The sequence below is a fragment of the Talpa occidentalis genome, unplaced genomic scaffold (genome assembly GCF_014898055.3).
Source record: "Talpa occidentalis isolate TD23 unplaced genomic scaffold, MPIMG_talOcc4v2.1 talOcc4.17, whole genome shotgun sequence".
NCBI lineage: Eukaryota > Metazoa > Chordata > Mammalia > Eulipotyphla > Talpidae > Talpa > Talpa occidentalis.
This window is the reverse complement of record NW_023601754.1, coordinates 19,147,799-19,164,332: the sequence shown is the minus strand read 5'-3', so window position 1 is coordinate 19,164,332 and position 16,534 is coordinate 19,147,799. Positions and strand designations below refer to the sequence as shown.

General features: G+C 38.9%; 1 protein-coding gene across 1 annotated transcript in view; it reads right to left on the bottom strand.

Moving 5' to 3' along the window:
- Positions 1-16,534, bottom strand: part of CDH13 (cadherin 13) — a 953,577-nt gene that overhangs the window by 658,424 nt on the left and 278,619 nt on the right. The gene's annotated exons all lie outside the window — the stretch shown is intronic.

Below are 16,534 nucleotides of genomic sequence, written 5' to 3'. Positions count from 1 at the left end.
AAGCAAAGAATCTCAATGTTTTTGTTAGTCTGTGAAGCTTTCTCACTTGTTAAAGCATGATTATATTAGACTTTATGAAATATTTAAAATAGCTTGCAGACCTCCACTGCTACTATTATAGTCTCCCGAAGTCCTAGTAACCTCATGCTGGCAGTTGCTGATCTAATAAACCAAAATTCATTAAGAAATATGCTTGTTTTTATTATAAGAATTGCAGCAATAAAACCTTACTGTCATACTTGGCAGTAACCTTTCCTTATATGATGAGAAAATAAAGGATAAATGGATTTTTAGTAATGTATGTTTTTATCTTGACCTTTTCACAATGAAATATTCTCAAATCTAAGAGTGGCTGTATTACTCTAAGATGCCATTTCAAGTTTCCTACCACAATATTTAGGGATCATGGATATGCAGGAAAACGATAAAAGAGAGAAATAGGGAGGAGAAAATGAGCTGTTTAGAACAGGAGAGCAAAGGTAATATCTAACTTTCCATTGCTTAAAGCAAATCTCACTTACCAGGGTCACGTTGTTAGGGAGGTGTGTAAAGTGCATTTGCTTGGCTCTCTGGACTTATGCTTCCTTCCCTATGCTTCTCTGTCCTTGGTAGATCAGCTGGTAGCCTTGTCCTCTGGCTTCCAGCTGGGTTCAGCAAATGAGGAACACCAGCAAAAATATCAGAGCTAGAGGAAGACTAGGCAGGGCACCACTTCTCCGGGCTTCCTTCCTAAGGGTGGCTGCATCTCTCCCCTGTGACAGTCCTGTCACAGAAAGCCCTTTTCACACAACTCTCTATGACTCTGACTCTGGTAACTACTGTGTCATCCTTTATCCCAGAAGTTTTGTGATAATGATAGTGTCTTACCATTTCTAGGTCAATAAGGCAGAACTAACCCCTTGTGATTTTCCTATACATCACCCACCGCATTTGTCAATAGCCTTAAAACTAACTAGTTTAATGGTGTGTTCTATTTCTTTTCCAGAATCCTGACTAAATCAGAAATGAGAGGTAAGAGAACCAGATTGAAATGGTCCACAAAACAAGTATATTCTGGCCCAGGGAAAGTAAAAAATGGTGGGCAAAATTTTTAGAGGTACCAATAGGTTATATCTGGCCCACCAGAATTCCCAATATGTGAGCTAGATATAGAGCATAAAATTAATAAGGTTGGTATCAGAAACAAACAATAGGATTACATACATCTAGTACCTAATAAATAATTAATACAAACTACTATTACTATATTCAAGGATCTATAAAAAACAGCAACAAATTGCATAAGTTTATCTTTTTTGATTGGTGTTGGAAGGGATCATGCTCAGCAAAATAAGCCAGAAAGAAAAAGAAAAATACCGGATGGTCTCACTCGTAGCAGGAATTCAGAAATCCTAAATAAGGGACCAGGAAAAAGACTAATTGCAATAAAGTAAAAATCAAAATCAACAAGCAACTATAGACCAGAGACACACTACAGTGGGGGCCGGGGGAGGAGAAGAGGGATTAGGGTCAGAAAAAGGGTGTGGGAATTGTATGGGGAATATAACAAAAATGAAAATGCATACATTATGCAAAAATGAAAAATGATGTAAGAATTATATAAAATAATTCATTAAAAATATATAAATTTACAAAAAAAAAGAAAACAGCAACAAAAACAACAATATTCACTGCTTTGTGAATAACAAAAAGCACCACTGGGATCTGAACTCAAGTTTGAGTCATCACCGCAGTTAAGAGGACAAGTTGCCTGCACCAAGTATAACCAAGACTCATTGGGCCTCCCCTGTTGGCGCAGTGGTTGAGCACTGGGCTGTGAAGCTGCCCACAGCCTCTGCAGTGCCGGTTCCATCCCTGGCCGCCAGCGAGGGTCCACATGGCATGCAGGCCTCTCCTGCCGTGCCTGCTACTCCCCTCAGCAGTGTATTTCGTCAGTCTGCCTGTTCTGTTTCCCGCTCTGGCTCTCATGAATTCTCTCACCCTCCCACACTTCTGACTGTACCCAGTGCTTGTATAAATAAATAAATCTTTAAAAAAAAAAAAAGGACTCATTGAGTGCTTATGATTTGCCAAGGATATGCTAATCACTTTCCAAATGTTGTTTCATTGAACACAACAGTACTATTAGGGGAGTAACTTGAAATCATCCTCTGAAAATGAGAAAATAGAGAAGGCTGGTAGGAGTAAGACAGCTTTTCAAGCTCACATGGTGCAAAGTTGGTAGAAGTGGCATTTCAACCCAGACCATATACCCATAGCTAGGATCCAGTGTCCCCCATTTACAAGAGACCAGTTCTTTAGAGAGAATCTTGAGCAAATTGATGGGCATGGAGTCAGGTTGCCTGAGTATAGAAAATGTCTGTGATTTATCATTGTCAAAATGCCTTTCAAGAAAATATGCTATAATTGTACATTTAATTCAGCGGCAGCAAAACACGATGTTCCAGCTAAGCGTATGGCAAAGTGACATGTGTTGAGATTGTGACCCTTCTGGGAGGCAGTCTTGTAAAATTCGCGCTAAAGAAAAATAACCAACAGACAGATGCAGTGGTTTATTGGCTCATAACTTCGTGGCATCTCAGTGACTCCCAGGAAGGAAGAAGAAGACATGATGAGCCTCCCTACAACCCAAAGGGCATAAGATGGTTGTTCTAGCGAGAGTGGATTTATGTCTTTTCTGTCCTTGAATATTCACCAAACTCCCAACTGGGGAGAGAGCTGGAGAACACTAGCAGGGTGAGTGTGAGTCAGAGATGAGTGGAATCCCTCTTTGGCACTCTCTGGGCTCTTTCTACCCAAACCATGCCTTTGGCTGACTAGGAAAGCATAGGAGAACATCGCAGGTTGGGCAGCTGGGCCTCTTGATCCAGTGAGACTGCCTGCCATGGACTGAGCTTGACCATGGTCTAGTCTGAGAATCTGCATGTGGGCACAGCTGGTGCTGCTTATGAGGGCACACAACACTTCCATGCTGAGTTATGTTCTAGACTTCGGCAGAGATGCAAAGACCTGCCCTCCTGCCCTGCTTCAGTCACATCAACATTGCAAACGGCAGAATATCAGCACCTACTGCTCATGTTTACAATGCCAGCGCAGGGTGGGATGTCTCTCAAGAGGTCAATTAATAATTGCAGAATCAATGATAAACCACCATTTTGTTGGTATCATAGAAAGCCTTTCTAAACTCCAGTCTTAGAAGGGGTGGGGGAGATACAGGAAGAAGCTACCCCCTTACCAGTACATAGTCACACAATGATCAGACACAAGACCCCAACACTTTGAAACAAGACCTACACACATACCCTGTACACATACACCCCACACCCTCACACATGAAAATAACTGTATTCCATCCTGTACCCTCACTCATGTCATAGACAACTGATTCAAGGAAAGATACCTGAACCAAATCTGACCAATAAAATTCTCCTTAGGGATTTGAAATTCAGCATATACAAATATGACAATGGATAACATCCAACCTGAAGCATGTTGGTGTGAGAGTTCTAGAAAGTCCACAAATCCCCTTCCCAGTACCCAGATGTTTTTGTTTTCTTCCCTTATGAGCCAGTCCCTCTTTTGATTCCATGTATACACCACAGTCCCATTGTTATAGTTTGAATTGTGTGCCCCCAAAAAGATGTGATGGAGTTCTAACTTTCAGTACCTCAGAAAGTTGTAACTGAATATAACTATATTTTGGAATAGGGTCTTTATAGATATAATCAAGTGAAATGAGGTCATTAGGGTGGGCCTTAGTCCACTACAACTGGAGTCCTTATGAAAAGGGAAATTTGGACACAGATACAGACACTCACAAAAGTGAAGGCAACAATTGGTGTGATTCATTTATAAGCTAAGGAATCCTGACAAGCAACAATAAACACCAGAAGCCAAAAGAAAGGTATGGAAGAAGGTCTCCCTCTTAGATATCAAAAGGAGCCAGCCTTGCCTATACCATGTCGCAAGACTTCTAGTATCCAGAACTGTCTGACAATAAATCCTGCTGTTTTAAGACACCCAGTTGGCGGCACTTTGTTACAACAGTCCTGGAATCTCATATAGGCTCTTTCTTAAAATCTTGCCTTGAGTCACAAAAGAGGTTGACCTGGGATAATTTGATAGAAATTTATAAATTTTCTGTACAGTTGGACCAAATTTACAGTAATATTTAAAGGGTTATTGATTACTTAAAAATAGTCAATACTTCAAATAACCAATACTCTATGGCCATAGTTGAACTCTGGTTTAATTTAAGACAGGAGTATTAGCAATTTGGAGCTTTTTGGTAAATTTTTAAAAAAGGTTCTGCTTTGCATGGAGTAAAGTAGACTACTGAAAAAAATCAAGGAAGGGCAGAGTATCCTAAGAAACATCTTTGAAAGTGACTAATAGCAAACTTTGTCTTATGTGTCATTAAACTCTGTTCTTAGAAGAAAAAGAAAAGACAGCTATTAGGTTTGGTGAAGGACTCTCTTTGCTTTCCAGCGAAGATCCCTGTGACTTTGATCTTTTGATTGTGCCCAAATAATGATGTGTTTGGCCTAAAAATAGTTCTGCAAGGATGAAACTGAAATTTATTTTCTGGGACTATGTTAAAGGTAGCACGCTGAACTCTGAAGGGAAAGAAAGATCAATCCATTGAAGGCATGCCATGTGTTAAATTTACTGCTGATGTTCCAAGAAAATCTTCCTTAATATTTTTAGACTGAGATTAATGTATTTGCAGACAATTTTAGAATATAAAGGAGTCTAAATTGAACATCTGCTTAATTGTCTTGGTCCTAGAGTCAACCTTCTGGCTTAAAAACTTAGAAAGCATATTTGGGGAATAAATACATAATTTTGGCTTATCCAAATAATTTACTCACGTGCTTGGGGAATCAAATTGGTTTTTCATTTCTTTGTTTTGACAGAAGATTAACTTTAGGGGTACTGACTTTATTAAGCATTGTATGACAATGTCTTTCAGTGTCCATGAAATAATGTTAGTGCAATAAATGTTAAATTACCATGTTCTATCTCCATCAATACATGTGAGGTCCATATGAATGCCAAATGAATTCAAGATGGTCATCTCTATTTCAATAAAAGCCAAATGAATTCAGAGTGATGAGGCACTTAAAATGTCACATAGTTCCAACTAGTTTCATCAGGAATTCATTACTGCCATGTGACACCTATTCATGTCAGGGCTTCCATTTTAGATACTATTTTCAACACTTTGTAATAAAATTTCACTTGAGGAATTGACTCTCCTTGGTAATGTGGAAGATGAACTCTAAGTCTGGGAAAGCAGTGCCACAATAGCTTTTGTTATATTGGAAAAGTCCCCCTACCCCCAGCCTGCAAGTTTAATATTTGAATAAAACATGCAGATTATCTGGCTATGGTTTTTTAATATTTTTATGTCCAAGGAAAATTTTAAGTTGATATTTCCTCTTTGAACAAAGATAAGTTCTTTCATTATGTATCTTTGTAAAAATTTACTTCGTTTTGTTCCATTCTTATTAGTTAGAGCAGGTGTGTCAGAATTACACATAACAGACAAATGGGAAAACTGAGACACTGTAAGGAAACTAGTTTAGCCATGACAAAAGCATGGATAATATCTGATTTCATTATTAAGTATTTCCATTTTTTCCAGCATTATCCAAAATGACCAATTCTGCCATGACTCTTGATCACCCAAGTGAGGCATGTCTTTGAACTACTAAAATCTCTACTTAATGTTTCCTTCTTATAGATAGCATAAATATATATATATATATATATATATATATATATATGTTTGTTACACAAAAAATGGCTATTTCATATTTTGTTTTGGCTGTCAGGAAGCTCAAAGAAAACTGTAGCAGTGTTTAAAGTCACAATTGTCAGGTTGCCAGTGTTATATATACTCTGTATAGTTGATACTACCTACAGTAATATATATCTTCCCTTGAGTATTTTTTAAACCTCTCATTTAGATGTATTTCTAAGTATTTTATTGAGTATTATTTGAATAAACTACTTTATATAATACTGTGTGAAATGAAGTAGGGGATGGATAAATAGCCAGTAATAGTTTGGTTGGTAGGTAGGTAGGTAGATAGACCCATCCATCCGTATGTCACTAATCAGTTAAAATCAAATAAATCCCCAGAGCATATAACAAAATATGTCTAATTTTAGAAGGGGATAGCAATGGGTAGTTACCCACAGTTTCTTAACAGCAACACTTTGATGTTTCTGGTCAGATGGTTCTCTTGGGGAGCTGCCCTGTGCCCTGAGGATGTTAGCATCCCTCGGCTCTGCCCACTAGAGGCCAGTAGTGTACTCCTTCTCCACTATAACAGCAGAAATGATCTCCAGACACTGTCAAATATTCCTTGAGAAGCAACTACCATGCCCAACCCAATCTTAAGAAAGAGTTCCCCTGTAAATTATCTCTTGCTTCACTGTTCTGTCCATTTCCTCTGTTCTCTTAAGAGAACAACAATCCCATGGAAACTAGAAAAGCTGAAGAGGATTTGAAGCTGTGGTGAAGGCACTGGCTGGCAATCTGCTTTCTGTTAAGCTAAGCGATGTCTCTGCAGAAGCCTGAGACAGGAGAATGTAATAAAACCAAGTCTCATAAATGGGATTTCAAAAGAGGGCCCTTTAACAGTGTGTTCATGATGCTGGACAAAGAGAGGTGAGGTCTGTCATGTATTTCCAATCCTGGTTGGATGCTTCTCCTGATCTCTAATGACAGTAATTAATTAAATAATGGTTAAGTAATGAATTGGGTTATTTCCTAAGGCTGGAGATCAAGAGAAATTAAATACTCATTCTCAAGGGGTCTGAGTTGATAAAGGGCTGTTTAAGCACCTTTACAGCAGTGGAAGTAAGACCTGAATAAGATACAGAGATTGACAATGTTGCCTGAACCGTTTTTCTCAGTAGATTGTAGAATCAACTAAAGCTGATAATTGTGGGGGATGCAAGAAAATGTGAGATTACTTCAATGATGTGGGAAGCCAAATCACTTGACAAAGGAAACTTGGATCATTATTAGCACATTTTGTCTTGTTTACACCAAGCATTCAGAACCTGAATTTAAGAGATATCTGTGTAATTGATTGCAGCAGTCTAAATTGTATCTCGATTGATATATCCTGATGGGTAAGTGTGGTCTTATATTTCTTTGTTCCCTAAAGTGGCCTGGACATAATAAGAGCTCAATAAATATTTGATCAACCTGACAGAAACTGGTGCTTTATCCATAGATACTGTGTCAAAAATGCATTATCTGATAACAGCCATGCCACCAGTCAGAACTTCAGACAGAAGAAGGAGCACCTATTTTACCCATCAAGAATTTTCAGTCTTACACCAATAATTATACTCTTATAATCACAAAATCTTTTTCCATTTGAGTTATATAAACTCACTGTTAAATGTGTAGTTTTATACAACTAAAATGCAGAATCTTTCACAGACATTTCTGCCATTTCATCAAAATTTGCTTTAGGAGGTCTATCCTGGAAAGGGTATATTATGAGAAATGATTTGTTCTAAATTATCATAGCAAATCAGCTCATGCCACTAAGACAATATACATACATATGGAAGAAGAAATCATGCCTATGCTTCTTTTCTATGCATATGAAAGGCGTCTGCAGCAAAGACAATTAGAATGTAAGAACAGAAAATCAGTAAGTGGGAAATGACAATAATTCTAAATGCTAAACTATCAAATCAAATATGTAATTAAATGTATATAATTCAAAAGTGCAATTAGTCACACATCATAACATTTTTTGGACACATATTGATAGTGTTAGAGCAGAGTTATTATATTAAATGAGAATCAATTAGCTCATTCCTATTTAGGCATACAGATAACTCAGCTTTTCCAGGGGCAATCAAGGATACTGGCTGGAGCATAGACTTTGAAGTTAAACAGAACTGAGTACAAATCCAGACATCACTGATTCTGACTCAGACCCTGGGTATCTGTACCCAGAGGCAATGCAATACCTTGGGAAGAGGCTGGATCCACTGGGCAACCTGAGTGCCCATGCAGCCATCACAACTCACCAGCTCCATGACTTTGCTCAAGTCATGTATTCTCTTTGTGCTTCAGATTCACATGTTTACCATGCAGTTCCTCTATCTCTATCTGGGTATCTTTGTTTTATTGACATTATTATTCCAGGCCAATGCACATACAACATCGTTTACATCAACCAAATCCATACACCCATCATAAAGTGAGAAAACTGCCAAGTGAGCAGCCCAGGAGTACAAACCTGTGAAGTGCTTCTCAACCTAAATGATGCATCCTTTGGGAAAGTCATTCCTGACCCCTCTAGGGTGAGGCCCGGGGCATGCATAGGCCTGTATTTCTACTAACGGAGCACTTACCACAGGATAAATGCCTTTGTAAAAGGGAAGAAGATTAAAAATCACTATCCTTATATTGGCACAAGAATGGATATAAAAGTCAGAAAACAGAACAGAGTGCTAAAATAGGCCACAAATACATGGTCATTTGATTTATGACTGCACTTTAGTGAGGTAAAAGATGGCCTTCTCAATAAATGGTGCTGAAGCAAGTGGGGAACAAAGATCAATCCCTACCTCACTCTATATACAAAATTAATTTGAGATGAAAATGAATCATGAAGGCTAAATAAATCAAGTTTTTAGAATACATAGTAGAGCATATTTGTGACCATGGGCCATGCAAATATGTCTAAGATAAGACATGAAAAGCAAAGTATAATAGCAAAAAAAGAATAAATGTTCATTAAAATATAGGACATTTGTTTATCAAAAGAAAATAAGAATGTAAAAAGGCAAGCCACTGATGAACAGACTTAAAATACATGCATTTGACAAAGACAAATTTAGAACATATAAGGAACCCTTTAAATTACCACTAAAGGAAATTTCTTTTAAATAGAACAAAAAAAGCATATTGTGGGAAGCATCTTTTGTCTGGATAGAATAGCTGAGACTGGAGCTCAGTAAAAGAATAGGAACAGAGGTAGATTCTCTGGAGCAGACCCAGAGGACAGGGTGGAAATTAAAGGAAGGAGAGATGGGAAGGTAGGTGGGAAAAGAAAACAGTGATGTGTGAGAGAGCTAGATGTAGACAAAGAAAATGTGTCTGGTGCCTGAAGGACATTTAACAATAATCATATTTAATATTCCACTGGGAGTGGGTATAATCACCAAATACAACCTTCTAGAACTCAATAAAGTGTGCTACCCATACTGTGTTTTTATTTAAAGATTTATTGTATTTATTTATGGATACAAGAGCTGGGTGTAGGTCAGAAATGCGGGCACTGGGGGAATAAGAGGATTCACCAGAGACAGAGTGGGGAGCAGAACAGGCAGATCTACTGAAATGCACTGCTGAGGGGAGCAGAGGGAGAGACAGGAGAGGTCTGCTATGCCATGTGGGTCATCTCCCTGGCTGGGGATTGAACTCGTGCTACAGTGGCTGCAGATAGCTTCATGGTATTGAGACTCAACCACCAGGGAGGCCCCCATACTGTGTTTTATGTAAATATTTTGGGAATGTATAGACAGGGGCTATGGTTCTACAAGTGACTTATGAAATTTGAAGAGGGCAAGAAGGAGAAAAAAGCAGGATGCTGGAGCAAGAAGTGGCCACTGGTATAGGAACCCCTCACCTCTGTGCAATTTCAGAAATTTCATAGATATAATTGAACATTCTTAAGACTTAGAATGGAGGCTTGGAACAATGTTATTCAGGTTTCACAGGCTGAGAGATCCCAGGTAAAATCAGTTATATATTTCATTGTTTCTTTCCTACTAAGGTTTTTTAGAGTAAGGCATAGAATTGGAGCTCAGAAGTAACTGATGGAAAACAAATGAATGGAAGTGTTTGTGAATGAAATTTAGGCATTTTATTCACGCTGGTCAGTTTTCAGAGCTTCCTGATCACTTTTTACCTCTATTTTGCTGATGTCTTTTCATTTGTCCATTTTTCTATCACTTGCCAGAAACTCCCAATCATATGCTTGCTGTATTGTCCATCCACAAAGCAACATTTCAGCCCAAATGTGCACCTTCTCCATTTGGAAGATGAGCTGCACTATAGCATACAGTAATTCAAATGCATTTGCAAAATAATTACTCCTCTTTCATACCCAGGCTTGTTATCTGAATAAATGTTTCCCTAATAAAGCCTGCAGCTGGGTTGAGTTTGAGAAATACAACAATTAGGAGTCATGGGACAAGAGCTCATAAAAGGTTCCCTTTAAACACCAGCATTTGCTTCCCACATCCCTGATTAGGAGGAGCGGGGTCTGTGTGTGACTGCCAACACAGCACTGATTGCTAATCAAGTGGCCATGGTATGTGCGAGCAAAGGAAGATTAGAAAACAAATGTAGATGCTGATTAGTTTTCTACAAACATCTTGAAAGATACATGAAGCAGGAATCAGCTAAGGTGAGATAAGTAAGAAGAATTCTGCTCTCCCTGCTTTGCAAACCTCACCTGAGTCAAATCTGGAATTAAAAAAGAAACTATGTAACAGGGCACTAAACTGATTATAAAATCTAAATGATCTGTGGGATAAGTATTAATAACAATAGTAGCAGCTACAATCACAATTGCCAAGGCCTGAACCTGTTAGGGGGAAAGGATGTTCTGAGCTAATCCCAAACAGGCTTTGTGGACCCCACCCCCACTCCAGACCAAAGTCATCAAGGCTTTGGGAAAGACAAATCCCGTCACCACCAAAGGGAAGGTGGCTGGGACCTGAGGGTGGAGTTAAGCAGCCAGGTTGGGTATAAAAACCAAACACGGGGGCCTTGGGGTCTCTTGCTCTGTCGCTCGCCTCCTGGCTGGCGGCCAGCTCTCAGAGTGCCATTTGGGATTCCTGATAGGCGGATCGGGTAGGAAGCATTTAAAACTTTGTCCCCCACTTTTCTCCCTGAGCTGTACATTTCCTCATTTCCCCTTCCCTTGTAAATAAACCTTTTATTAACCTTTTGCGTGTGCCTGCAGTAAGTATCGGTAAGTCCTTTAAAGCACGCGGGTGAGAACCCACAGTCAGACACCCCGTTTTGTATCGGGGCTGCCCTATAACAAGCCCACTGGATAAGAGCAGTGATGTCCATTATCTCCATCTCAGGTGTAAAAACAAAGACTCAACAAGGGACACTTTTTTTTTGTTTTGTTTTGTTTTTTTTTTAACTTGGAAATCAAAGTTTATTTATTTATTTGTTTGTTTATTTATTGCATAGAAGAACTGGGATATAGGCCAGAGGTACAGGGGATGAGAGGATTCAGCAGAAATAGAGTGGGGAGCAGAACGGGCAGATTTATTAAAATGCACTGCTAAAGGTAGTAGCAGACAAGATACGAGAGGTCTGATGGGCCATGTGTGAGTTAGCTCCCTGGCTTGGGATTGAAGTCAGGCCTTGGCGGTGATAGCGCTGAGATTTAACCCTTAAGGCAACACAAGTAAGTGACTGAACAATAGCTTATACTGAGGTTTTTGTCTTAACATTTTTGGCTTCCCTATATTTAGGGAAACATATACAAGCCAAAGGGTCATACATATTATCAATGGTACTGATAACAAACATAATTTGAAAAGTGGGTTAAAATTTCAGAGATTTGGGGACTCCGGGCTAACCATCACAGCTAGCAGGAAATAGTGGGAAAGACATGTTTCTTTAAAAAAAACCCATTTTGAAGGAAACCGGAAAGAACCACTGTTAATGACTGGTCACATTTAATGTCTACATTTTTCCAGGTTTAAACTATCAACGTTGTACTTCTGATTTACAGCAATTGCCTGTCTCTGGTGTAAATTCTCCATCATGATGGGAGCATTTACACCACACAAATAGTAACTGGCATGACATCAATGTGGATTTAGGAAGAGTTGTGCACAACTGGTCCTCACAGCTGGAATGAGCCACCTCTAACGCACCTGTGGGCACTACTCAAAGGTTGAAGGTCATCTCATAAAAATCACATGCCATTCACAATACACCCAGTGGGTAAAAGGAGGGGCATAGTTGGTGTTCTCTTCCAGACATTCCATAAATTTGCTAGTTAGGTGAGTTACAGGAGTTCCAGCTAATAGAGTAGTAACAATTGCTCATACACATCAAGCAATATTCACTAAGGAAGCTGAAGTAAATACACCCCACTTTACTGATTGGCACTACTCTGGTTCCCAGTTCCCTCAGTTGGGTTAACTCGGAGGTATGTCTTCCACACTGTCTCCAGAGACATCTTAGGCGTTGGAACTTGACTTACCTACCATGACTTAATATCACGTCCTGCACAGACTCTTTGCTTTTTCCTCATCTCCTGTCTATTTCTGGTGTTCCCTCCTTAAGAAACTACTTTCCTGCACATCTTTGTCTTTTCATGAGGACCCCAATTATGAGACACACAAACTCATGTCACCTCTTGCATGTCCACTGAACCTGCATCTCAGGCTTTGGACAATCAGGGCCTCACAGAAAGCCGCCAACACTGATGTCAGGCATAGGATATTGAAGTGGCATCATTTTCTAACTCTACAGATTTTCATACTGCAGACACTCCGCAGAAGGCTCAATATTGAAATTACCTCATTATCTCCTCTAAGGCTGGTGAAAACCATTGATATTGGAGAGCGCTAATCTAAAAGAAACATTGATCATTTAATCCTCTCAGTTCACTGAGCTCTACTCCTGAATCAAGTCTGATCACTAGCAAGCTTAGCTCTAGGTAGGAATTCATTCACCTTATCATGATTCCTTTTCATGTCTTTAGTGAAGTAAGATATACAAAGTAAGCAGGCAAAGGATGTTTTTACACCTCTGGCAAAATAGCTATGAAAAAAACCTATTCCTTATAGAACTCAGTGTCCTCAGTATAGACTCTTATGACACACTCTGGCAGATATAAATGCCAAGGGAAAAATTTCCTGTGTCCATTCATTGGTGTGCTTTCTTTTTTTTAAAACCATACAATGCAAACTATTGAAGCCAACACATTTCCACGCCTGTTCCCACCCCTGTCCCTTCCCCCCATGAGTATGTGGAAACTAAAAGCAAGTTTGGCACTAGATGTTGCATACCTACTATGTATTAGATACTATGTTAAGGTTAGCAATAGCTCTCTGAGAAAACAGAGCTGAAGTTCTAACGGAATTTATGATTCAACATAATCGTGTATGTGTGGAAATAGCCTCAATTAAAGATTGCTTCAACTGACCTCCTGTGAAAAGTAAAAGAGCAACCAAGGAAAATAAGGAAACAGCTTTGGAAACAAGATTGTGAATGTTTATGTAAATCAGTCTTGATAACTCTGAGGTTGGCACATAGCATGAAAGCAATGAACGGTGAGTGTGGCTCCCCTATCAACAGGGAACAGACATTCATAGATTCAGTTTAATGCTATTTATTATTTTTATTTTATTAACAAACCAGAATGGAGAATTCTGGGTCCATTACATGTATCTGTTTAATGATAAAGGAGGTCTTCACAAGAAGATGAGCACCAATCAGTGGTGCCATCTTGCTGTGCTTGTGGGTTTACTCCTTGGTCAAGGATCGAACTCATTTTGCAGTGGCTGCTGATAGCTTGATAGCACTGTGTCTTTAACCCCTGACCACCAGGGAGGCCCAGAGCCAACCTCTATTTCAATGAAAAATTCATTGGAAGTAGTTAAAAATTTTTCCTTATTGATCAGCAAGAGGCAGCTAAGCTCACAAGATTCTTGAAAAATTATCCTTTCAGCAGTTTATAAATCACTGCCTGAAAGCTAAACTTTATAAAAACATATGAAAAACATGACAAAATTAGGGCTAGCAAAACAGCTGCCTTCTTCTTACTACCTAAAGTGATTTTTTTTTTTGTTCACAAATTAGCATGGAATCTATGGGGGGAAGGGGATCAGATAATGGCCCCAGGTGTTCTCTGAACACCAAGCCAGAGTCAGGCTCCTTGCTAAATGGGCAGCCTGTGGAGGGATCACCCTGACCCATGGGACTTACAAGGTTATCTTAACCCCCAACACAAGGAAATCCTTGAGGTCAAATTCTTGCTTCTTTATTGCTTATAGAAGTGTGAAACTGGCCTCCCCTGGTGGTGCAGGCAGTTGAATGCCGCACTGTGAAGCTGTCTGCAGCGCAAGTTCGATCCCAGCCGGCCCGCAAGGGTCCCACATGGTGCAGCAGATCTCTCCTGTCTTGCCCGCTGCTCCCATCAGCAGTGTACTTCGTCACTCTGCCTGTTCTGTTCCCTGTTCTGTCTCTGCTGAATACTCTCACCCTCCCGCGCATCTGGCCTGTACCCCAGTTCATGTATAAATAAATACATCTTTAAAAAAAAAAAAGTGAAACTTCTTCCTAGGACCAAGCATCAAGGGTTGAATGCCCAAGACATTTTGCAGAGTGTGGTTTAGGTTCAAATCTTCCCCAGAACTGATAAGTGTTGTGTAGGACTGGAAAATTGAAATCCCCCTATTTACTAGTGACTATACCTATTTTTGTATTTGTTATCAAATGTGTCCTCAAAACAGAAATTAATATTATCTTCAATGACCTTCAATTACTTGATGAGAAAATCCTATATGGGATAGTCAGATAAACAAGGTTAGACACCTTTTAGCACAGAAGGTGGGAGCAGCCTAAGTGTGAGAGGTTGAAAGCAGATCTGTAGGGTAGAGTCATGTGTGCAATTACCTAATCTCAAGACTCTCTAACATTATTCCCCAGGGGACCTTTCAAAAGATGAGATGATGCCTCTTTGTTTGGAATTAGCTTCAGTAGAGCATTCAACCTCTTTGGTAATAGAAGCAGAACAGAACTGTTCCGAGTACCAGCAAAAGCTGCCCCTGTGGGGAAATGATAAAGCCAGAGGTCTAATATTAGAATCTTCAGGTAAAGTCAAGCTTAAAACCTTAGATTTTTAATCCAATTTAGGAATAGAAGTGATTTATGTCTTCTATGATAGTTCATCATTTCCTGAAGAGGAAATTGGCAGGGGTGGGGGCACCGTGGCCCTTGCTGCCCTGTGGACCTAGGGTGAACTGGAGCAATGATTTATTTAGCCATTTCCAAAACATTATAGCATTGATTTTAAGTGCTCAGTTTAAAATGGTATATTTAGGAGCATAGCTGCTCAGAATCCTAAGAACATTTGAACATGTTTATTAAAGGATAATTACAAACTTCTACTGTAAAGAGAGCCAATAGGGTGCTCTGTGTGCAATTATGGCTCTGAAGGGGTTCTTAATTTTAATATATTATTTATAAAAAATAAAATATATAAATTGGATATGTGAAAAGAAAATATATATCCTTGACATCCCTATACTAGCTACAGAGGTACTTCAAAGTAAAAGGTAAAACACCCAAATGGGATCATATTCAACACACCTGTGCTTAATATAATGCATGCGTGTGTGTGAAATGTTAGCTATTGATCAATTACAGTATTTTAAGAGATTGGGTGTCAGCCAAGCACAAAAGAGAACACATTGTATGATTCCATTTACATAAAGCACAAAAATAGGGACTATAATCCATGCTGTTAAAGTTAGAAGAACATGATCTAAGGGGCCTTGGGGGGCTTTTAGGGTCACAATGGTTCTCCATCTGAGTGCTGATCACAAGTATGTGTGTCCAGTTTGTGAAAATTTTTCAAACTACAGATTTACAACCTCTACTTTATATATATATACATATATATATATATATATATATATACACTCCAGTGAACAGTAAAAAAGTGTCGACCTGATTCAAATTATAATTTTAATTCTAATATTAGAATCTTCAGGTAAAGGCAAGTTTGAAACCTCAGAATTTTAATCCAGTTTAGGAATAGGGTGACTTATGTATTCTTTAATTCAAATTATAATTTGAAATAATAAATATGGCTTCAAGGAGATCTGATAATTAAATATATACATAATGGATAATGAAAAAAATGGATAAGGAAAGCCATCCATACACTGAAGATTCAGAACTCTCAGAGAGAAAGTACTGCCAATACCAGACACAATGCTCCCCATCCTGAGAGCAGTCAACCTGGACCACAGTGATTAAGACTTTTCCCACTCAGGGTCAGAAAGATAGGGGCTTGGTCCATAAATGCAAGAGTGGACCCACAAAAGAAGAGGCTAAGGGGGTTCAGTATATCACAGCAACATAATGTTCATTCCAATCTCTAATGTTTTCAGGGAGTTCTTGTTAAATGTCAGATGTCATAAAAATCTCCATAAATCTTCCATGACTTTAGGATATAAAAACAATAAAGAGTCCAAGCATTCAAATGTGTGAATTACTGAAACCTGAAGGACTTTTAAAAATCCTATAAAACTATCAGCTTGGACAATTCTTATTTAGGTCATAAGAATCTAATTCTCAAGACAAGGTCTGAAGAGATGCAAATGAAAACAATAGTGGGACATTACATGTTGCCCAGAAGACTGACAAATGTTGAAAAAGGTTGATGTTATTCAGAGCTGGTGAGGGCTTAAGTACAAGAACACTTTTGAACGCTCTTGG